The sequence below is a fragment of the Canis lupus genome, chromosome 17 (genome assembly GCF_048164855.1).
Source record: "Canis lupus baileyi chromosome 17, mCanLup2.hap1, whole genome shotgun sequence".
Taxonomy (NCBI): domain Eukaryota; kingdom Metazoa; phylum Chordata; class Mammalia; order Carnivora; family Canidae; genus Canis; species Canis lupus.
The window spans coordinates 46,422,293-46,447,843 of NC_132854.1; the positions used below are offsets into that span (position 1 = coordinate 46,422,293).

The window sequence follows — 25,551 nt, forward strand, 5'->3', positions numbered from 1 at the left end:
TAAGCATTTTATTTATTTATTCTTGAGAGAGAGAGAGAGATTGGTAGAGACATAGGCATAGGGAAAAGCAGGTTCCCTGCAAGAAGCCTGATGTGGGACTTGATCCTGGACCCCAGGTCCACACTCTGAGCTGAAGGCAGACACTCAACTGCTGAGCCACCCAGGAGTCCCCATTTTGTTTACTTTTATGAATAGCAATGTTTTCTAAAATAGTTACAAGGAACATCCATGATGATCACCTCCACATACAGCATTAAATGACTAGCTAATAAGCCCTCTAAAACAAAACCTCCCCTCCATCACAAACTTCTCAAATTTATGTATTTAAACAATTTCAAGAGTCCATCTTGATCAAGTCAATGCTAGCAGACTCTATAGTCATTAATGCATAAATACTCATGACATTTTATGACAGAATTATCTCGAGTAGAAATGTGTTATTGGCTTGGAGAAAGATGAGAGATAGAGATATGCCTACAAGTTCTCTTTTCTGTGCTTCCATAATGCTAACTGAATTTATCATATCACACTGTATTAGAATAATTAATTTATACTACTAATCCTCTCATATAAAGAGGTAAATTATAGTCTTACATTATATCTATAGTGCCCAGGACAATATCTGAAGCATACTGGGAACATAGTAGATACTTATCAACTAAATTAATAAATTAAAATTTAATCAGTGACAAGATTTGATACCAATAATAGTATATTAACTTTTATGTAAGAATCCTAAGTTTGACAGTTAGAAACTCAGAATAAAATAAGAACAACACATATTTGAAGGCACTGGAGAGTAACTGAAACTGGCAGCAGTTGGAGGGGTGCTGAGACTTGAGATGAGGGAAGTACATGTGTAAGCTTTAAATTATATAGATTTACATCTTATGGGGACTAGAACTGAAGCAAAATCTTCAGTCTTAATGGCTTTTAGAGGGATTTTAAGGGTCCTAGAACAGATGAAAAGTAAGGAGGAAAAATGCTGGAAATGAGGGGTCCATAGAACTTCTCCAAAAATCTGTACATAACCTCCACCTACATCCACTCAAACATTCAAGGAATGCTCTAACTTATTGGCAAAAAAACAACAGTGTAAAGGCTGAAAGAAATGGACAAACATTTCAGCTGCTGCCTCTGGCAAGAATAAAGTTTAAAATTTGAGAACATTCAGTTTCACTGACTGATAGGAAAGAAACATTTTTATAGTATAATAATCTTTTCAATGTATTATAACAATATCTAATATATAGTCAAATGTCACTGGACATGAAAAGAGATGAGAATGTCACTCATAATCAAGAACAAAACAGTGAATACAAACATTATAAATGACAAAGGTGTTAGAATTAGCAATAAATGATTTTAAAGGAGATTTTACAAATGTGTTCAAGGATTTAAAGGAAAATGTACTCATAATGATAAAACAGATGGGGGATTTTAGAAAAGAAATAAAAATTATAAAAAAGAACAAAATGGAAAACAGAACTTATCATGGAAAATCTACTGATTGATGCTACTTGTAAATTGGAGACATCAGAATAGAGGAGTAGTGAACTTGAAGATGGGTCAAAATACATCATCCAACATGACAGAGAGTAATTGTTAGTAATACAACGGGACAAAAAGGCAATAATTCTATAGATGTGAGCAAACCTTCAGCTGTCTTGGTCTTAACTATATTTATAGAACATGACATCCCTAATATTTATAATATACATACTTAGCATGAAAGGAACTTTCACAAAGAGAGTTCATATTTTTGGGCCTAAATAAATTTCAGGATCTTTCAAAAGACTGAAATCTTATACACATGATCTATGGCCATAACCAAAGTATGTATCACTAGTAAGATATTTGTAACTGTTTTAATGTTAGAGATTAAATGCCATACTTACAAATAACATATGAATCCAAAAAATTAAAAAGGAAATTAGAGAAAATTTCTAACTAAATGTTAATGAAAATGCAATATATCACAATATGTAGGGCGTTACTAACACATTACTTATGCGGAAATTTATGACATTTAATTAATTTTAAAATCCATTACCAAAATTTTCACCTTAAAAATGGGAAACAAAAGAGAAAATTAAACTCAAATAGAAAGAATAAAATAATAAAGGCAAAAAATAATGAAATCAATGCTGGTGGGAATCTAAACCAGTACAAATGGCATGGGAAACAATTTGACAGCTTCTTATGAAGTTGGCCATATACATGACTTAGCACTCAGCAAATGCATTTTTAGGTAGAGTTCTGCTCTAATGCTTTTTTAAAAGTACAGATTTGATTCACTGTATAAATATGTATTTTACTAGTTTATAATGCAGTTTTGTCCACATGAACATTGAATATAGAAACACTAGGTTCAGGGGTGCGTGGATGGCTCAATCAGTTGGGCATCTGCCTTCTGCTCAGGTCATGATCTGGCATCCAGGGATCGAGCTCCACATAGGGCTTCCTGCTTCATGGGGAAGCTGCCTCTCTCTGTGCCTGACATGGGAATGAGTTAGGGACAGACATAGGCAGACATAGATATATCTAGGCAGGGAAAGATAAGGGAAAGGCTCCAGAGTCAGGTTCCTATCCATCCCAAGGAAAGAGAGATAAGACAGTAAAAACAGAAAAATAAACCTGGCTCCCTAGCTCCAAAATGTTAAGGAGTATCCCCCTTTAATGGCTACTAAATAATTACAGAAATCCCAGAGGTAGAGAAATGATATGGAGGAGACATTTACCAGAGAGAAGGGAACACCTTGTTTGTGCTCATGATATTTACAGAGAAACATCTTGTTTGTTACAAGTCCACCATGTTTGTTCTAACTATAGACATGAAATTTACAAATCCATTCTGATATTGACAAGAAATTTACCAAGTTCCCTGGTCAGTTTCCTATAAAAAAAAAAAAAAAAACCCAGTGGAATCCTGTCAGGGACCCCTGTCACTTTTGAGAACCTTTCTGTATCTCTGCTTAGTAAACTATCACTTTGCTCAGTCTCTGTTGTCCTCAAGATTTCATTCTTTGACTCTGTGAGAGAACCAAACTCTCCTTTATCATGCCCCCCTCCTGCTCATGTTCTCTCTCAAATAAATAAAATCTTAAAAAAACCTCACTAGGTTCAGTTGAACTAAGCTGTGTATAAATATATAAATACACATATGCATACATTCAATTGTGTATTAGATACTTTACAGTTCATTCATGTGTTAAGAGCCACATTTATCTGTATCTTGTATTATAGCTTTTCTTACTAATTCAAACCAAAACAAATCTCAAGGTACAAATCTTCCAATGTTCACTTCTGCAAACCAGTATCATCTTTGTTTTCAGGGTAAAACGCCATACTTATTATAGTATTTGTATTTTTAGCCATTAAATGTGTATAAAATGTAGAAATGTTTTCATGTTTTCCTCTCTTTTTGTTTGTTTCACTGGCAAAGGTTTTGAGTGTTATGGCCCAGCCTCATTGTCCCCATAAGTCCTGTGTTCTTTATTGCCCAATTTTTCATAGCATGGCAATGTTTAAGAACACATATGTGACACAGCATAACCGATTATATTTATCTAATAAAAATGACAACAAATAATCACACAGACTGTACAAGAATGTCATAGGAACTTTATAATAGTTAAAATTTTTAAATGTATAAAATATTTATCCACAGGATAATGGAAAAAAGAAATTGTGGTATATTTATATAGAAATACAACACAGTAATAAAAATAAAACTAGTGATTAAGTACAATAATATGTATGGATCTCATAGATATTATGGTGAGCAAAACCTGTTAGACAAAATAGTACATAATGTATGATTCTGTTTACATGAATTTATATAGCAGGCAAAACTAATTATGTTGCACAGTGAGAGAGGGGATTGTATGGGAAGGGTGCCAAACAACTTTTTGGGGTAATGGCCAGGCTCAATGTCTCATAAGGGTATGGCAGTTACTTGGAAATGTGTATTTGTCACAACTCACTAAGCTGTACATTTAAGATACGTGCGTTTTTCTGAATGCATGTATTTCTTTTTTTTTTATTGGAATTCAATTTGCTAATATATAGCATATCACCCAGTGCTCATCCCGTCAAGTGCCCCCATGAGTGCCTGTCACCCAGTTGCCCCAACCCCCCGCCCACCTCCCTTTCCAGTACCCCTTTGCTTCGAGGTGGATGGAACTGGAGCGTATTATGCTGAGTGAAGTAAATCAATCAGAGAAGGACAAACATTATATGGTCTCATTCATTTGGGAAATATAAAAAATAGTGAAAGGGAATAAAGGGGAAAGGAGAGAAAATGAGTGGGAAATGCATGTCTTTCAACCACCATCAGCCACATACACAAAAGGGCCATAGTAAATTTTGGATCCCAGTTTGCAGATTTGTTTCTTGCAGAGTATAGATTAATAATAGTGAAACTGTTATCTACGTATCCTTGGCTTGAGAAAATGAGTAATTATTCTCAGAGTTAAGTTTCTCAATTAGAAAGGAGTTACAAAAAATATATATAGAAGACAAGAATGGAACCTGTAGAGACGCCTGGGCAACTTAGCAGTTGAGTGTCTGCCTTAGGCTCAGGGCGTGATCCCAGGTCTGGGAATCAAGTCCCGAGTCTGGCTCCCTGCAAGGAGCCTACTTTTCCCTCTATATCTCTGCCTCATTCTCTGTGTGTCTCATGAACAAATAAAATCTTAAAAAACAATAACAACAACAACAACAACAACAACAACAAAACAAAGAATGGAACCTGTGCTTTTGGGTTGGATTTGGATTTATCAGTATGAACTACATATACACACACTATATACACTTAGCCATATATGTATCTATATCTAGATATATTACATATTTAGAAATAATACATCAGATATAGAGAAATAATTATAGACATACATGTGTGAATAAACATATATATCCTTGCACTATCTGCTGAGCTAGCCTAGAAGTAAGGACATATGTGTAATTATGAGCTTACCTAATGACCAGATCTTGCTTTTTAAATGTCATTCACCAATAAAAAGTATTGTGGCTCCTTGATGAATTGGCTTATTTCAGGGCTGGAATGAGGAAAGTAAGCTAATCATGGAACATTATCTTTCATAAGAAAGAAAGATAGTAACATATAAAAGGGATATTGGTGTCAACCCTAAAGGCTCTCACTCACCAAATAAAGGAAATCGATAACCCAAATCAGTAATGATAAAAATGAGAGTATCAGTGGAATTATACATAATGATAATGAATTAAATGACAAATGAATAAAGTGATAGCATCAGCAATAATGCTAATAAATGATGTATGATCCCATATTGATGTAGTAAATAAATGAATAAAGAATAAATAAATATGAAGGGAAAGGTGTTCTTCACCATGTGAAGCCAAATAATAATCATGAAGACAATTAAAAAATCAAAGAATGTTATTAATGAGTGAAAATTGGAGAGGATATTTCTTTTGTCCTAAAGCATATCCCACATTCAAATTACTTACTATTACAAATGGAAAAATAGTAATGTTACAGTACGAAAATCTTATGTATACCATCTATACCAAACAGTCAAATTTACTCTGTAATATTGGGTAAAACTAATGTCACACGTTTCCGAATATAAGTCACTGTGACATTTCCTTTAGCAATGCACAACCCAGATCTAGACTTGAGACATGAGACAAAAATAAATTGAGAGATATTCTATAAAATTACTGGCCTGTATTCTTTTAAAATACCCCAAATCGAGAAAGACAAAATCAGAGGAATTCTTCTAATTTAAAGACTAAGGAGATATGTCAACAAAACACAATTCATGATGTGAATTGGATCCTTAATCAGGAAAATAAAAAAGTTATTGCTGAGACATTACAAATTTGAATACAGATGGATTAGACATTTCCTGATTTTGACAAATGTACTGTGGTTATGTAAAAGGACTTGCTTTTGTAAAATTCACACTGACGTATATAGGAATAAAAGAGCAAGATACTTCCAATGAACTCTCAAATGGTACAGGGAAAGAAAAGTGTGCATGTGCATTTCTGTATTTAAAATAGTAAAGCAAGAAATTGGATAAATTGTAGAGTTGTTGAATCTGAACATAACTATTTGCAACTCCCTTGTACTACTATAAGTTTAAAATTGCATCAAAATAAAAAGTCATAGAAATGAAACCAGGGCCAAGAGACATAAAAATAAATGTATTAACTTCTTTTATAAAGCCAGTGTGACCTGTGAGTTTCAAATAATTATTTGAAAGCCAATGAGTTTCAAATAATTATTTGCTCATAAAGTTGAGCATGATACGTAGTGTCAACTAAGAGCAAATGAGCAGTAAGAGAGATGGAGGATCTCCCCTGGATGGCTGTGAAATGCAGTGATGACACTATATTAAAGAGCCCTTTTGTTTTCCAGTCATGAATTACATCTTCTGAGTAAAACCGTTTGTTTTTCAATAGATTCTTATTAATTTTTTTATTCTCAAAATGCAATCTCATTCTTGATTAAATTGAATAAAGGGGAATATAAACCTAAGATTCAGCTTATATGGGTCGTCTGATACCAGTAGATGATTTGATTCATGTGTGTATTTTAACTCCAGCCTCATCTGGTTTACGATCACAGACTCTCAGGGTTGAAAAGGAGCTGAAATATTATCTTGTTACTCTCCCCATTCAGTGCTTAAATTTTCTGTTCACCTTCCTTGGCACATAAAGTATGCTAATATTTCTCCAACTGTATTATTATTTTTTTAAAGTGTGTTTAGATTAGTGAGAAGAATGTTCTGTTTTTAATGGACACCCCCACCTCCTGAAGAAATTAGTAAAAATATTTTCTCTTAAAAAACTACATTCTACTTTACAATACCCCCTTGTAACACTAACTTATGATTATCATGAATTTTTGTTTAGATAGTCCAGCCTGGATTGGCTTTCTCTTTGTTTTATATTAGAAGTAAACTTGCACATAATTATTTTTGATCTAGATTTTTAGCCAGAGACAACTCTGTTGGATTTAAATTTAACATCATGCCTTTATATTATTTTGTTTTGGAGAGTGAAGTGGTACAGTTGTTTCTGAGATATTTTAAGTGTCCAGTCTTTGTCAAATTTAGGGTCTAAGTTGTTTGAGGAATATTCATCAGAAATTTGAAATGTGTAAAGTGATAGTGAAGGACTGGGTGTCAGGGTCCTGTTGAAGTCTATGAAAACATCAGTATTTATATCACTATTCTTCTATATTTCTTCCTCTTTTGACTTAAGCATGCCAAATCCAAATTCTGTTTTTTTTTATTTTTTTAAAAAAGATTTAATGTATTTATTCATGAGAGACACAGAGAGAGAGGCAGACCATTAAGCAGAGGGAGAAGCAGGCTCCCTAGGGGAGCCTGGTGTGGTACTTGATCCCAGGACCCCGGGATCATGACTTGAGCCAAAGGCAGACGCTTAACCACTGAGCCACCCAGGTGTCCCCAAATTGAGTTTTATATTTGAAAATAGTATAATTAGTCAATGAGTTCAAGACCCTTTTTCTCCTTTAACCACATTCACATTCCTTCTCAGATATTTTAGTGAAGAAGACCAGCCCATTATAGCCCATTGTTAACTTGCAATTCAGACCCTAGGTATTTTGATCAAATACATGCGCTTATCTTTGGTATTTCTGGACATGTGATTTTTCTTCCTTTCTTAATATATATATATATATATATATATATATATATATATATATATATTCTCTATATATATATATCAAATTCTCCTAGTGTCTTCCTTTTTCCTTAGAAAAGAGGCCTTAAGTCATTCACCTTTAAATACAATTAACAATTACCTAAAGTGCTATATACTTTAGGGCATTAGACATTTTAAGGAGATCAAATTTCAAGTAAAAGAATATGCCCTTTCAGCCATCAGTAGAAGGGGTAAATACTTTTGGTATCAAGTATTATCCCTTTCTTTCTGAACTTATAGACTATTGTTTACTCTGCTTTTGAAAAAAAGCAATATCATGAAAAATTGCATAATCAAGCTAATTAACAATTCATTAAAGCAGTTGGCACATGCAGATGTCCAATTTAGGTCTTTTCCAGATAATCCTTTCAAAAATGTATTCTGATTTTTATACACAGGATATATGAACATACTTTTGTTGAAGATCCAGGCATTTCAGAAATATATGGAATAAAGCATCTAAGTTTTATTAAAATCTTCCTACTTTTTTCTCACCCATGGATAATTTGATATTCAAATTTGAGTACATTTCCAATGTATTTACTTGCATGAATTCTTTTACATATGCAATTATTTCTTAAATATGAATTGGAACATACTTTTAATACAGCTCTATAACTTACTTTTTCATATAAAAATGTTTTGGAGATCTGTCCATGTTATTAAAGTTGCAGAGTATTCCATATTAAGGATGTGCATAAATCTTTTTAACAACTTTTCTGTGGCAGGTGTTAAAATACAACCAAAGACCACGACAAATATACCTGTAGTCCAGAAAAAAAAAAAAAAAAGACAGAAAAAAGATAGATTTACTGAGCTTGCTGCAGCTAGGGAGGATGTACCTGAGAGCACTGGTAGGTTATTGAAATGAAGAGATAGGCTGTTTTTAAATGTTTCATTTTTGAAAATATATGAAATATCATAATATCTTTTTGTAGAATATAATATATACCTATATACACATTCACACTTATATGTACATATGTGAATTACTTTATAATGTTATTAATTCTTCTATGTCCTTTTTGTCTACTTGATTATTGTGTTTCATTTTTACTTCATTCATTTCTTCCCATAGGTGACTTGCTTCTTGAATATATTGAACTCAGTAGCATGGGCAGGCAATGCCATAATGCTTATTGTTAGGGCATAAATATTTCCAGGAGATGGTATTTCCTTTGACATGCACGTTAATTTTTTTCTTTATTTCAGAAAATATTTTTTTCTCTTCTATTTTTGAAAGTTTTATCTGTTCCAATTTTTCCATTATTCTAATTTGCAGCTCACAAATTTGTTTTAATCTATCTGAACTGATTATAAATAGTGAAAGTTCGGTTCTGTTCTTTTTAATATGCCTATTGATAATTAACTTTTCTAGTTCTCTTGTGCTTTCTAAAACTGCTGTTAAAATAATAAATGGACAGTATTGATAATCTCAGTTTTAGTAACATTATTCTTATTTTTTGGGGGTAACAATACTCCTAGATTTCTATATATAACTTCTATTTGATCCTATTTTCTTTCCTTCATTTTAAAATCAGAAATTGGTGTTACCATTTTTAATTTACCTATTTATTTTTCTCCTTTAATTAGTAATGTCATTAATGCATTTCTTAGTATTAATACTAATGGTCTATTCTGATTTTACTATATTGATTATGGTACATTATCCTTGAAATATACCTACATTTAATTATTAATATTTTATTTTATTTTATTTTTAAAGATTTATTTATTTATGATAGACATAGAGAGAGAGAGAGAGAAAGAGGCAGAGACACAGGAGGAGGGAAAAGCAGGCTCCACGCTGGGAGCCTGACGTGGGACTCGATCCCAGGACTCCAGGATCGCGCCCTGGGCCAAAGGCAGGCGCCAAACCGCTGAGCCACCCAGGGATCCCCTAATATTTTATTTTTATTTGTAAATGTGCGATTAGTCCTCTGTTTTGTGATGGTATATTTAACAGCTTTTGGAATCTTTCCACCTTTTTTTTTTTTTTTCTGTTCTGAATGTATTCATAGGCATAGGGATTATCTGTTCATTTTGAGTTCAATGAAATTCGTTTGTAACTTTACTTGAGCCAGTTTCTTTAAAAGGAATAGCTTTTTTACTTTCTTAAATGCTTATACAACTATTCAGGTTAGATGTTAGTGATTTTTTCTTTCTTTGTGAAGTCCAGAAATTTTACCAGTATGTGGCTTAGTATTTATGATCCCAGATCAGTTTTTCTGAGGCATGATGTAATGTTCCAATGTATATTTTGAGGTCAGCTTTTATTTCTGGAAATTAAAAAAATAATATTTAAAAAATATTTAAAAATATTTTACCAATTCTGTTCCATATTCTTCCTCAGCTAATACTTTCTTTTGAGTTTGTTTGACTTTTATTATTAGCTCTTCTTCCTCAATGTGATTGTGTGCCCTTTTTTTTTTTTTTTTTCTTTTTTTCTTTTTCTGGTTTTGTTTTTCTAAATAAGAGACATTGCCTCCCAGTTCTGGAAGCTAGGTGTCTGAGAACAATGTGTCTGCAGGGCCATGCTCTGTCTCTGAGACTCTGGGTACAATTCTTTCCTACTGCTTCCTAGCTGCTGTCAGTGGTGGGCAAGCCTCAGAATTCTTTGGCTTGGAGGACCATCTGTTCAGTTTCTGCCTCTGTCTTCACATGGAGTTCTTCCTAAATATCCTCACATCATCTTCCCTCTCTGTGTATCTGTCTGTGTCCAGATTTCTCCCTTTTTATCAGGATATCACTCATATTATATTAGGGCTCACCTTGACTTCATTTTTAACTTGATTACCTTTAAAGACTTTATTTCCAAGTAAGGTCAGGTTACAAGATACTGGCAATTAGGACTTCAATGTATCTTTTTGGGGAGTGTAACTCAACCCATAATGTATGGCACAGTTGACCTTAAAAAGAGGGAGAGTATACACATGAGCCTACTAATCACATGAACCTTTATTTATTTTTTTTAAATTTTATTTATTTATGATAGCCCACAGAGAGAGAGAGAGAGAGGCAGAGACACAGGCAGAGGGAGAAGCAGGCTCCATGCACCGGGAGCCCGATGTGGGACTCGATCCCAGGACTCCAGGATCACGCCCTGGGCCAAAGGCAGGCGCCAAACCGCTGTGCCACCCAGGGATCCCCAATCACATGAACCTTTAAACACAGATTGTGATATCTATAGTTGTTATACCTTCCTGATGGATTTTCCCTTTCATCATAACATAGTGTCATTTTTCATTTCTTGAGACAGTTTTTGACTTAAAGTCCATTTTATCTGATGTATCCCTTCTCTCTTTTGGTTACCATTGTGTGTAATATCTTTTTCTTTTACTTTCAGAATATTTGTGTCCTTATATCAAAAGTAAGTTTCTCGTAGACAGCATATATAGTTGGGTGTTATTATTACTTTTTAAATCTATTCAGCCATTCTGTCTTAGAATTGGAGAATGAAATTCTTTTTGACTTAAAGTAATACTACATGAGAAGGATTTATTCTCTCCATTGTGTTGTTTTTGTTAGTCTTTTGTTTATTGTTTATTGTTCTTTTGTTTATCTTTCCCTGTCTTGCTGCCTTGTGTGTTTTTTTGACATTTAAAAAAATTGACAGCTTTTGATTATTTTCTTTTTTATTTTGTGTAACTTCTTTAGGCATTTTTTGTGGGTATGTTGTTATCTTTGGACTTACATAAATATCTTATAGTTAAAAGTCTATTTTAAACTGATGACAACTTAAGTTCCATCATTTACAAACTTAACACTTCTTCCCTTTTCTGCTTTATGCTATCATTGCCACAACTTATATCAATTCATATTGTGTGTCTTTTAACATGTTTTTAAATTATAGTAATTTTAATTTTTATACATTATTTTAATTTTTAATAGATTATTAACCTTTTTCCTAGAAATAAAGGTATTTACTCACCATCATTACAGTAATACTGTATTGTCTATATATGTTAACTTTACCTATGAATTTCATGCTTTCTTATGCTATCCTTAATGCCCTTTTATTTCAACGTGAAGAACTCCAGCATTTCTCAAGATTCATCTAGTGTTGATAAACTCCCTCAGCTTTTGTTTTTCTGAGACATTTTCCTTCATTTTTAAAGGAAAGCTTTGCCAGGTATTGTATTCTTTGTTGGTGTCTTTCTTTCTTTCTTTCTTTCTTTCTTTCTTTCTTTCTTTCTTTCTTTCTTTCTTTCTTTCTTTCTTTCTTTCCTTCCTTCCTTCCTTCCTTCCTTCCTTCCTTCCTTCCTTCCTTCCTTCCTTCTTTTCTTCCTTCCTTCCTTCCTTCCTTCCTTCCTTCCTTCCTTCCTTCCTTCCTTCCTTCCTTCCTTCCTTCTTTTTTTCTTTTTTTAATTTCAGCACTGTGCATATAGCATTCTACTCTCATCTGGCGTACAAGGTTTCTACTGAAAAATCTGTTTATTGTCTTATGGAGAGTGTCCCTTGTATGTGAAAAATTGATCTCTTTTTTCTTCAAAATTCTTCCCCTATCTTTTGACAGTGTTTACGATGCATATTGGTGTTCATTTCTTCTAATTCATTATATTTGGAATCCTTCGAACTTCCTAGATCTGTTCATTTTCCTTACCTGGATTTGGAAAGTCTTCAGCCATAATTTCTCTGAATAAGGAATAAGGAAATTTCTGGTCCTTTCTGTTTCTCTTTTCCTTCTGGGACTCTCACAATGCATACTTTTGTCTTTTAATGGTATCCGTTAAGTTCCGTAAGCTTTCTTTACTCTTATTCTTTCTTTTAAATTTTTTACTCTTCTGACTGATTTATTTAGAGTGACCTGTCTTTAAGTTTACCAATTCTTTCTTCTTCCTAATGTGCTCTGATACCAACCTCCTTGGTGAATTTTTCAATTCACTTGTGTTCTTTAGCACTGTGATTTGTTTGATCCTTCTTAAAATTTTCTAATCTTGGAAACCCTGGTTGGCTCAGCGGTTTAGTGCCTGTTTGGCCCAGGGCATGATCCTGGAGACCCGGGATCAAGTCCCTGCACTGGGCTCCCTGCGTGGAGCCTCCTTCTCCCTCTGCCTCTCTCTTTCTCTCTGTGGGTCTCTGATTAATAAATAAATAAAATCTTAATAAAAAATCTTTTCTAATCTTAAAATTCTTATTTTGTTCATGCGTTACTATCTTGACTTCAATAAGCATCTTTATGACAGTTATTTTAAATTTTCTGTCAGGTAGTAGTATCAGCCTACTGACATTTATCTTCTTGCTTTGTTTGGGACATCTGTGCCTGATTATTCATTTTTCTTGACTCTTTGTGTTGATGTCTGTACATTAGACAAGAGAGGAACCTCTCACAATCTTCATAGACTTGGCTTTTACAGGAGAAGTCTCCCTTTAATCAGCCCAACTAGAGATTCTTGGGGATTCTGCCAATTCTTTCTCTCACCAGGGAGAGGCAAACAGGTGTGGTTTCTGTCTGTTCAGTTTGTGCTAAGCTGGGGGCTGGGGAAGGGAAACTATGGCACCTCTCAATCCGATCTGCCATCTCCATTCCCTTCCATGCAGCTAGACTATGTTGGACCTGTCAGAGCTCTAAGAGTAACAAGATAGATGCTAGTTCTTTGGGAAGCCCCAATGAGATTGAGGTGTTAGATGAATGAATCAAGTCTTTCTCTCTCCAGATGAATGGAGGTGGCTTTTTTTTTTTTTTTTTTTTTTATCTGCTAGCTCTGTGGTAAGCAGGAAATGGGGGCAGGATCTATGGTGTCTGTTGGTCTATGCCACTGACTTCATTCTTCCTTAAGTAGCCAGACTGTGCCTTTCCTATCAGAGATCCCAAACTGGCAAGACAAAAGCCAACATTCTGGGGAATGCCTCCAGAAAAGTTGGTCTTTGGATGCACAAACCAACTCCCCTCTCTTCAGAGAAAATCTAGATGCTGGGGATCTCTTCCTGATTGCATGACATTGTGTCAGGGGTATGAATTCTGGTGAGAGTGTGTCCTAAATCTTCCTAATAGCTTTGGTGATGAGTCTGGTGTCAGATTTGCATGAGGTATAAGAACCTTTCAGTTTCTGGATTTCTCACAAAATCTCCATAAATTTTTGCTGAATTGGCATGTTTGTGTAAGGAAGGAGAGTACAGGTCTTCTTGCTCTACTATCTTGCTTCAGCTGTATCTTTCTCTTCTCTGCTGCTTCTGGTAGGATCTTCATTTCTATGACAGATTACATCATTTCTTTCCTCAACTCTACCAACCCATGTTTTGCTCATTTTTTTTTTTTATTTTTGTTGCTTCATTATCTTCTCCAAACTCTCTATCTGCTTAGAGAAACTCTTTTTTAAAAATGTGTTTTGTTATTTATAATATTAATATGTCATGCTGTATTTAATCACAATTTTTATCTCTTTGATGGCAATACATTTATTACTCATCTGAAATTTACTTTACTGTACTATTTGCAATTTTCTCTTCTGCTGTGACCATATAGACCCTGTGCTGTTTCTTTTTAAGTTTTACACATCTTATTGAAGTAAATTCTTGGACTAATATTTGCAAGGGGATCACATGGAGATCCAGGTAGAGCCATGTTTCATACTACCAGGTATTGTTTTCTGGCTGTAATGAGGTCTATTTTGTAGTGTGGTTAGGTTAGAGTAAATTCTTTTGGTTCTTGTTTGCAGCTGGCCCACAGAGATTAGAAGCTATAGGGCTGCCAACAATGTGGAATATCTCCCTTTTGCTCTGCTTTGCTGACAGACTGCTTTTTTATAAATACATCTTGCCAGTAATTCCTCATTCAAGTTGACCTCCTTGGCATCAGCCTGTTACCAGTCAAAGTCCAGGAAGCTTCCTGCCTTAGTTTGGTCTTATTGTGTAAATAACAAATTGCTGGATTTCTCATAATAGTATATGCCACCTGCTTTGGAAAACTATACATTTTTGGTTTTATCTGAGATATACAACTTCAATATCCTCTTGCAGCATCTTACTGTTTTCTTCTTTGGCCTTCATTGTATTTAAGGTTATAGATACCTTCTGGCTTCACAAAGATTGAAGTTCATATTTCTGTTATATTTCATATCACATGATCTCTAAAGAAGGAAATTCAGTGTTTGTTTTATTGCCAAAAATATGAAATTAAAAATTTAAATTTTAAGGACTGTATTTAATATATCTTGCTCTGGATAAAGTGCATTAATAATTCTCTAAACATTGGATATATAGATGATGTGCAATTATTTCCTCTGCTACATCACATTCTGATGAATTGTTAAATTTCTAAAAATTGAATTATAAGATTAAGGCCACGAATACTTAAGAATCAATACAGATTGACAAATTGTGGAAAATATGCACCAATTTCTGTTTTAACAAAAGTATGTAAAAGGTCCATAATCTCTATTCCCTCATGCACACTATTATTATATTTTTTAATTCCCTAATTTCAAATAAAAATGCTACCTTGGATTTTGATTTATATTCCTTGACAAAAAATATAAATTTTTCATATTTTAGTGGGTTATTTGTATTTTTCTTTGGAGAATTGGCTTTTTAAATCTTTTGCTGTCATTGTTCTTTTCTTTTTTTTATCTATAACATTTTAAAACTTAAAATTAAAAATATTAATACTTTGCCATCTATATTGTAAGTATTTTTTCACAAGGTTTATCATTTAGATCTGAATTTTATTTACATTTACTCATTCTTTACTTTTTTAAAACTTAGTTTTAAAACTTTTTTAAAAATATCAACTTCAATTGATATTTTTCTTTAATATTTTTGTATTGATTTTATGCTGAGATCAGTCATCATTCATGAAAATTAAATGTGTATATATGTTTTTTTCCAGTAAATTTATGGTGTTCTAAAAAACTACTTCTGTCCTTAATTCATCTGACTTAAACATTATCAGTCTTTATGCATCTGTAATATTTATTTACTAACAATTATGAGTTGTGTTCATAGTAGCCTGAAAACAGAAAATTCTTCCACTTCAACTGTTATATATTACATATCCTATCAATTGTAATTGTATTTCAATTTTTCACTAGATCACAAATAAAAATGTGAAAAAAACTCAAAAGCAAATAGTTTTCACCAAGTAATAAAAGTTTATTTCCCTAAAATATTAATTTCAGTATCCATATTTTGATATTGATTTTTAAATGCATTTATCCCACAGGTCATTGACACAAGTTCAAAAGCAAAGAATATTAATATTGTTTCAGCCTTTTTGGCCCCATGCTGGTTTTTCATACTGCATTTTCTTTCTTTCTTTATTGTCCATTCTGCTCTACTAGTTCTAGCAGATACATGTGAATCATCAGGCTCACTGCTTTTCCTCTTACATTAACTGTGCTTATATATCTGATGTGATTGCTTTTCTATAAACTGGTAAAAATGTCCTGTACATTCTATATAACATAGACCTAGCTTTAAAATATTCACCCAGCAAAAGTGACTTCCAAAAAACATTTACATTCTGACTTAGTGCAATCAGGAGGAAGAAATTCACAGTTAAGGATCAAACTTGCAAAACTCAAACACAATAGAACACTGAGTAGATAGCATTAAGGTGGCACCCCATTGAGACTAGGTACGTGAGGCTTTGAGCCTTGACTATAAACTTGTGTTGACTTTGAGAAGAACCTACATTTTTATTTCATGAGTCTTCTGATGTGAATTTTATTTCTCATTTTACCCCATTTAAATAAATAGGAAACCTTGCTGCGCTATGCCTGGAGCCTCTTATATATCCATGTTCAATGGAGCTAAACCAGTGGTTCTTTTAATTTATTTTATTTTTAATTTATGATGCTTGAGGACATTCCTGTGTACTACTGTTTTCAAGATTTTTAAGGCCTTTATGAGACTCTCCCAGGAGAATCATCTTTCAAAAAGATGATGACTTGTTTTCCCCAAACACAGGGTTTCTTGGAGGTCCTGAATTGTCCCTCTAGATGCTTAGCTTAGATCTAATTATTCCACATTTGAATTTATTGTAAATTGACCTCAGTTCACTCCACTGCAGACTGATTCCTCTATCAGTCTACTTAGCCAGCTCCAATATTTTCTCAACCCACATTTGGCTTATGTGTTAATCAATGGTTTGATTACATGGCTTATCTTGTTCATCCTTGTGAATCTGAAATCTGACTGGGATTTCTCCCACTCACTGGATTTTTCTTTCACACAGCCCTTTCTATTGCCTGAGCATACTTTTTCTTCTTTTGCCAAGAAATTCTAGTCATAAATCTTGGCTCTTATGACTTAACCATGGTTCTAGTGGCTTGTCTCAATTCAGCATTTTAGGCCATTTTGCCTGCTTAAATATTTAAATAATGGTTCCAAATCTGTAAACATCAGACTACTAAATTCTTCAAGGGTAGTAATAAGTCCTTAGGCATTTCCAAAAATGTTTAACAATCTGATAGAAATTACAGTTTCATAAATTTCAGTTTGGTACCCATTGACCCAATGTTCTAATTATTTTCTTTTTGTTTAGAAAAATACAAGACAAAATGTTTTACTCACTGTTATTTAGTATAGAAAAAAATTCTGAAAATAAATATTGTATGGTGAGTGAAGACCAATATTAAAAGGAGTCCTTATTATATTTTGAAAATGTTTGTATCCACTACTCTCTAGAATCAAGTGTCACTTACCACTTTAATTTTAAAATTCATACTTAAGTCAAATGGATTCTCATATGTTGTCTAAGATACCATCTCTTGGGGATCCCTGGGTGGCTCAGTGGTTTAGCACCTCCTTCCATCTAGGGCATGATCCTGGAGTCCCGGGATGGAGTCTCACATTAGGCTCCCTGCATGGAGCCTGCTTCTGCCTCTGCCTGTGTCTCTGCCTCTTTCTCTCTCTCTCTGTATCTCTCATGAATAAATAAATAAATAAATAAAATCTTTAAATAAAAAAATAATAAGATACCACCTCCTTTTTTCCTCCTAGCTTTTGAGAAATTGAATTTTAAGGCCTCTTTACTTTTTAAAAGAAGTTACTTATCCTTTGGGAACACCCAAGTTTGTCCCTTTGACAGTTGCTTCCTTATTATAAAATATTATTCTTATGATTACATGCATGTGTATTTAAGACTCAGGGCCAAGAGGATCCTGAAAAGTTAGGAAAATTAGAAGGGCAAATGGAATCTGTCCAGGATTTTAATAAGTGAAGACCAGGTAAGGAAAACAAAGATTGGCTGGTAATCAACTAAAAACAAAAGATATGAAAGATGTAGATCAGTCTTCTGATAAGAAGTTAGACTGGGACAAACCCCACAGTATTTCTTCTAGCAACAATGAGGAAGATGTGTGTCCACTGTGGCTCCTTTTCAGATCATGGTTGGGTGTGGGAAGCTGGAGGTCATCAGTCAAGCTAAAAGCCATTAGTTAACATGTTTTTTATATTATTTATATTTTTGGTCATATTTATCTCTCTCTATGAATATTTTTGTTAGTGTCATGTGGTCCCCTTTAGAGGCTTGATACTCTTGCTATCTGAAAAGCATCACTGAAATTCAAATTTATATTTTTCCTTTATAAACACCTCTAAGTTTGCATTTCCTCTGCAGTACTTAGGGGAATACCTTCTAAATTAACTGTACATTCCTTCATATTACCTGGGTTGAGTATGTATGTTAAAGAAGAGATTTAAATGTTCTTCTTTCACGTATGTCTTACATTTATTAAATGTCAAATATATTTAGATATTGGACTAGTTATGAACTCTGAAAGTTGAGGCATTAGTAGAGACAAAGGGCTCTGAAACCTACATTTTGCCTAGAGTAGAGGTAAGCAGAGGAATTCAACATAGTAATGTAGTATGACCTCTTATAGCCTTTGTCTTTCCCAGAAAAGACATCCCCATAGTTGCTGGTTCTAGTGTCTGTTTGCCCAAGGACTGAGATTTTCTTATCATAGTAAGGCTTCTTTCTCCATCCCAGTACTAGTTGCTAAGATTTTCACCAATGACTGAAATATTGAGGTATATCAGGTACAACTGAAGAGAGGTATCAGAGAATGTTATTGAACAGACACAGGAAGAAAAGCAGGAGATTAACTCACTTTTGTCACTTAAGATCAAGAGCTATGTCTATGTATGTGTTTGTGTTTGTATGTGTAACAGTGGCTAGTATGAATAAGAACAAAGGCAAAATATTTTATAATCCACAAATATATGTGTCATCTGAGATCCAAAAAGAACTCCTGGCACATCATAATACATTTGAGGAATGTGTCACCCTAGAGGCAGACTCATTGTTTGTAATTGTTGTTAGACAAAGGCAGAAAATCTAAATCTGGACAAAGTTAAAATTCCCGGAACTAAACACTGAGATACTAAGAAATGATTTATGCTGGGAAGAAACTTGGACTGTTATCAATAAATCCTGACAAAGCAGACCACTATGCCATAGATTATAAGGTAGTTCTTGCCAAAGTGAATTAATTGGCCCAAAGTCTAAATAACCATGTTTTCAGAAGACATACATATTTTTAGCAACTTGAGAAACCAAGGACCCAACCTATGAACCGGAAAAAATTTCAAAACCTTTGGATAATGAAATTTGCATAAAGAATAGGTTAGTTTTAAAACAAGGTCATACTTACAAGTTTTACCTCTTTACATGATTTCCTGATGATTCTCCCAAGTCCCAGACTTCCATTTTCAAGTCCTCACGGCACTTTTCACGTGGGTGGAGATTTGCTAAGGTTGTTACCACAAAGTATACCAAGGCCACTCATCATTTTCCCCGCACAGTTTAGCTCTTCCTCCCGATTTCTTGCTGATGGTTTCCAATATTCATTTTTAGTCACAGAATCTCAAGACCTCTGAGTGTTCTTTGATTTATCTCCCTCCTTTTCCCCATTACCAATGATTCATCAGAGGCTGTCAATTCCTTCTCCCTACTGTCTCACACCGCCTTTTCTTCCTGTACATTACCCTAGCCCTAGTTAACAGTCTTATTACTGCTTACCTAAACTACTGCTATAACTCTTCTCTCTGCCTCCAGTCTCGCTTCTAATCTACTCATTCTGCATTTGGCTGCCAAATTAATCTTCCTAAAGTACAGCTTTGATTATGTCACCCCTGCTCAATAACCTTCAAATCTCTCTTCTTGCCTACCAAATAAAGTTCAAACTTTTAGCCTTTGACATTATGATCTAGGCTTATTTTTATGAGTTTAGCATTAATATTTTTCTCTTGTTGAAACTCTAGCAAAACTGAACAAATCAACATTGTACATCAAGCCTGAAAGTTTCCTTCCACCAAAGGCATTAATAATTATTATTTTTTTCCTGCCTGGAATGTTTTTAATGCTATCTCCTAAAATCCTTTTCAGCTCTTCAGGGTGAGCTTTGACTTTCACTGGAGATTCTTATATACACAGACTGGAGTGTTCTCATGAGCACACAGAAGCCCCATAAGGTATGGAGTGAAGACAGAAGTAGAGAGATAAAGAGGAGAAAATGGAGTAGTAGGGGCTGGGAGCCAGGGGCAAGGAAGTTTGGGAAGTCAGAGAATCCTAAATTTAACTCTGATATTTCAGTTCATTATAAAATTATGTTTATAAAGGTAGGACGAAAAAATATTTTTAATAGTCTAATTTCTGAATATTCAGACATGTGATATACATGCCTGCATTTGTATTCTTTCTGTGGGCCTTAAAAATATGAGAACCAGGCTTGCTTTTTACCCATGAAACCCAGGCTTAGACACATTTGTCTGTAATCCAGCAGATCTTTATTAGTATTTATTGGCTGTATCAAGTAGTCTGCTGTTCTTTCTTTGAAATTCCAGAGCATTTATATGGAAAAATATGTCTCTTTCCTATAGTGCTAATTATAGTCCACTTTAATATCTTGCATTTTGTGTTTGCCTTGCCATCTACATGAGAATCTCTATGAGAGAAATACATGTAATGCTATAGGTCTTATGTTTTTCACATAGTAATGGAAGTTAGAAACATTTATTTTATGAAAAACAGAAACTCAGAGTTTGTTGTAGAAGAGATATTTAGACTTAAGGGTTTGAGAGCTATAAGATACCTTAGAGACTAAGAAAGTGACTCTATAAAAGTTAGATAACTCATCCAGATCTCATGATTATTAGTAGCGGCTGTAGAGCTAGAATTTAAACATCCTGATGGTTTCATCTCCAAGTACAGGCTATGTTAGCACATTGTGTCAAACATTAATCAGGAATTGTCACCAGGAAAGACAGAGCATTAATATTATAAATAACACTATTCCTTTTCATGAATGCTGCAGTCAGCTTGTGAAGTAGAATAAAGATATTAAGCTTAGAAAGATGGAAACTTTCTAGAGGAGCCTAGTTTCTTCACATCCATAATTGACATACATTGAAAATTTAGCCAAGTGTGTACCCAGTGTTGACATACAGTTTATCCAGATGACGGAGGGATTATGCTGCAGCAGTTGTCTTCATAAAGATTTAGTATTGATGCCGCTTAGAACACCTAACCTATGTGTTTGTATAGGGCATTACTGTGAGCAAATATTGTCAGGTTAGGCCTAATTTCTATAGCAATCAAACACTTGAAAAAGACTTCTTACAGCATCTAAAAGCTATTTAAGCATATAAACCATGGTACCCTAAAATCTGTTTGAATATATGAATCAGAAAAAACTTTGCCCTTGGTAATACACACACACACACATTTATTTATTTATTTATTTATTTATTTATTTATTTATTTATTTATTTATTTAATGGGTTGGAATAACCTTATCTAATGGATGTGTGTGGGGGGAACATACTGTTTATAATTGTAATGTTCTGATAGATGAATCTCAATACTGGTCCCGTAGCAATTGATAAGTAACCTAGTAAAATAAAACATAGTCATTTCAAGCTATTACCAAAAGAAAATAAGGTTAAAGTGTTTCACAATGTATACACATTACTTGTGTTAAGAAAATATCGAACAAAGGGAATTTGGTGATTTGACGACACAGTGTGACAGCACTGAGCCTACATGTTTCATATATAAACTGAATTTTTACTATTTTATTTCTAATACTTAGGTTCAGATATCCCCCCTCCTTGATAATACTCAGTGTAATAGGGATATGGAGTTAGGAGTACTCACCTTCTTGTCTAGGATGAGATTGTGAGGTTGCTCGGGTTTGCCCTCTGTTACTAATATTGACTGGGTGATACCAAAGTACACTAAACAACAATAGGGAAAAAAAAAAGGTAGATTACTCAAGGGAATGTTCACATTTGTGGTTTCAGTCATTCAAGCATGCAGATTTTCAAGCAAAGTGTCCCTGGATTGTGCTTAAGTATAAGGATTTTGAACCTGATACGGCTTCAAACAAGGCTGCTCAAGGGCCATGCTAGGATGGAAATGACATTAGAACGGATGCATTTTCAGGGCATGTTTACAGCACACCTTGCTGAGACTGTGGCCAAGGGAAATGGAGCAGCACTCTTGAGGGAGATATGGGAGCACTGCCACATATCCCTCTGCTCCCTGGAGTAGCAACCCTGTTTCCAGCTATGTAGCTGTTATCCTGAGGTCCCTAAGCACAGCTTGCTATCTCAGGTATCAGACTGTACACCTGCTGGGAAGTGGTTACATGAGCCTCAGGAGTCTCCTGTGCAAATCTAGGGAACTACTAATTGTGTCTTTTCCCATCTAACTTAGACACCTGCTTCCTTTTCACTTGGCTGATCTCCACCTATGCCTCAAAACTAATGGCTTTGGTGTGATCTCGTCTTTTTCCCTTACCCTCCTGATATTGTAATTAAATGATACCCTGGTATACTCTCTGCCACAGCAAAGGATTCAACATCAGTTTTGGACCTCATTGCTTAGCATTTAGATATCAGAGTACCAAAAGACTTCTCTGTAAGGCAGAGCTCAAGGAAGTTCAAGTTCAGATGAAATAGACTGCTCATCTGATTTATTGAACTTCATTACTTTAAAATTAGCTATTGTTATTAGTAATGGATAATATGCTTCTACATGTAATTATTTCAGATGAAATATGACACAACACAGAGAAAAATGGAAAAAAAGTGATAAATGCCAAACTGGACACGTAATTATAACTATGAGTATCTACAAGTGTTGTCTCTGGCTCCAGACTGCCTGGGTTTGAATAGTCTCTCTTCTACCTTTTAGCTGTGTGACTTAAGCAAATAATTTAATGTCTTTGTGACTCACATCCTCATATGTAAAATGACAATAATAATGCTATGTAACCCGTGGGGTTTTATAGGCTTACATGAGTTAAGATATTTAATATACATAGAAAAATGACTGGCACATAAAGAATATTAAGTAACCCTTTAAAAATGTTATTTCATTCTGCTTCTAATTATTTTTCTGGTATTCTTTTGTATAAATTCTGTTTAGACTACATTTTGCAAAATTATGTAAAATTATTAACAGTTCCATGTGTAACATGTTTTTTTTCAACAATATTTTAAAGAACTAAATAATTTCCAGTTGAACATAGGGGATATAATATTTAACCATTTTATGCTTAGTGAAGTTGTTTACTTTGTTGTAATTTATAATGAATCAATATATCTCCTTTTAGATAAAATAGTTTTCATAATTGAATTTGTAGAAGTGGGATTTCTGGGTTAAGTAGCATGAATATTTTAGAGACTTTTTAAATGTTTGATTTTCTAAAATGTAGCAGTACTTTAAATTTCCACTACTAGGGGTACCTGGATGGCTGAGTCTGTTAAGCTTCTGCCTTTTGCCCAGGTCATGATTTCAGGGTCTTGGGATTGAGCCCAGTATCAGGGTTCCCAGCTCAGCAGGGAGTCTGCTTCTTCCTCTGTCCCTGCTCACGCTTGTGCTTTCTCTCTGAAATAAATAAATAAATAAAATCTTTTAAAGAAAAAATAAATTTCCACTACTCTATATGATCATTCAATTTTAAATGACAAGTAATGCCGTGAGATATAGTTTAATTGCTTTATTAGTAATTAGAGGAAACTTATTTGAAAAATATCTGCCCATTTTGAATGTATTATGTTCCAAAAAAGGGCTGAGCAAGATGATAGTCAGTGAAATGTTTATATTGAAACTTATGCACGTTACTGAGCTTAAATACTGAGCATTATTATTATTTTTTTTAGCATGGGGCTCAAAAACTTGAAATTTCTTATAATCTAACTCTTATCTTGTTTTAATGATTTTCTGATATTGCTTTAAAGATTTTAATTGTGCATTTCTGAAATTATTTCATGACTTTCCTACTGTATAGCCTGTTTATTGGTTCCTGTTTTCATGCAATTTTATTTCTGATTTCTCTTCTTCAACTCAACAAATATTTCTTGAATGTTACTCTTTGCTAGGTTCTTAGAGTATAGAGGTGAATAGGAAAGTGTCCTTGACCACAAAGAGCTCCTAATCTAGTGAAGGGAAGAGACAAATGACAGTGAGAGGAGGTCAGCAGAAGGCTGTCTACAGCAAGTGAGCTGAGGCCTGGGAAATAAGAAATTGCCTAGTGAGGGTTAAAGAGGTGTGAGATGGAAGACATTCAAAAAAAGAGGAGCTACATGCCACAACTTCATGTCTTGCGAGGAAAAGTTTTTTGTTTTCTTCTAATATATTCTATTTAAGACTAAAAGCCATTTCATAACTGCCAAAATCATGTTAGCTCTCTCTATAGGTTATACTCTATGGCTTGTGGGAGCTTTGTGATAGTAAGTACCTTCAGTCTTAGCTCCCCTCGTTGACAAGATTGATGTCATCAAGTGAAGTCAGAGCAAGCAGGGAACTCTTGCCAATGTCCTCTGGTATTGAGATTTCATTTGAAGTCTAATTTTCCCAACCCTCAACAAGTCTGTTGTAAATCACCTCTTTTCTTTCCACCTCCCTGGGCCCCACGTACATTTAAAAGGCATATATAGTATAAATGTAAGTACGTGGTCTTTATCCCAGGTTTAGAAATTGGTTCTAAGTCTCTATAGCATTTCCTGCCATTATAATCTAGCATGAACAACATGTCACTCTTGCTCTCTAGTCCTATCTAAGTTGGCGGTTTTAGCAAATAAAAATACAGGAAAAATATTGAATTTCAGATTTTAAAAAAATGAATACATTTTTAGCATAAGTATGTATCATGCTATTTTAGGGACATACTTATACTGAAAAGTTATTCGTTGCTTTATTCATTCATTGCTTTATCTGAAATTAAAATTTAACTAGATGTCCTATATTTAATCTGGCAATTCTAATCCAATCTTTAGAGCAGAACTCATTTAAACTGCCCATACCATGACTGTTTAATCTTGATTCTACCTTCCAAGAGCTACATTGTCAATAGAGGAGAGCTCTTCTCAAATGGAAATGGTCACTAGATTCATTTAAAGTAGTAGCATGGAGGGGAGAGATAGTAACAAGAAAAGACAATGAAAGTATCTCTTGAAAAGGAAAGAACTTCCCCACTTCATTCCTCCTACTGAAGCTCCACCTTTCTGTATATAGAAGTAGCTTAAACTACAGACTAGTCATATTCTCAAAGATATATTTTCTAAGATTCTTTCCCTTGTTACTACTGCAAAGTAAGCCAAAACAGACATAGAGGTGAAACGAAAGGAAAGGTACCTCTTCCCTAGATTGCTTTGTTGTTAAGAAAGTAAGAAATAACAGCTTTCAGAATTCCCTAAAGAAGTGCTGCTCTGCTAAAGTGTAATAGTTGGGACTCACATGACTTAGGATATAGGCAGGCAGCATGTGTAAGGTCCTAGAATATTCATTTTGACTTCTTGCAGAGTGTAATTGTTGAGAGAAGTAGGATTCACAGTTATAAAGAGTCTTTGCTAGTGACAAGTTCCAAGGTG

At 34.1% G+C, this 25,551-nt stretch overlaps 1 long non-coding RNA gene across 1 annotated transcript in view; it reads right to left on the reverse strand.

Moving 5' to 3' along the window:
* LOC140608413 (uncharacterized) overlaps positions 1–19,723 on the reverse strand; it is a 38,036-nt gene extending 18,313 nt beyond the window's left edge. The window contains exon 1 of the long non-coding RNA XR_012010434.1: positions 19,326–19,723. This is a non-coding gene — a long non-coding RNA (uncharacterized lncRNA). The remainder of the gene's footprint in view (positions 1–19,325) is intronic.
* Positions 19,724–25,551: the final 5,828 nt, after the last annotated feature.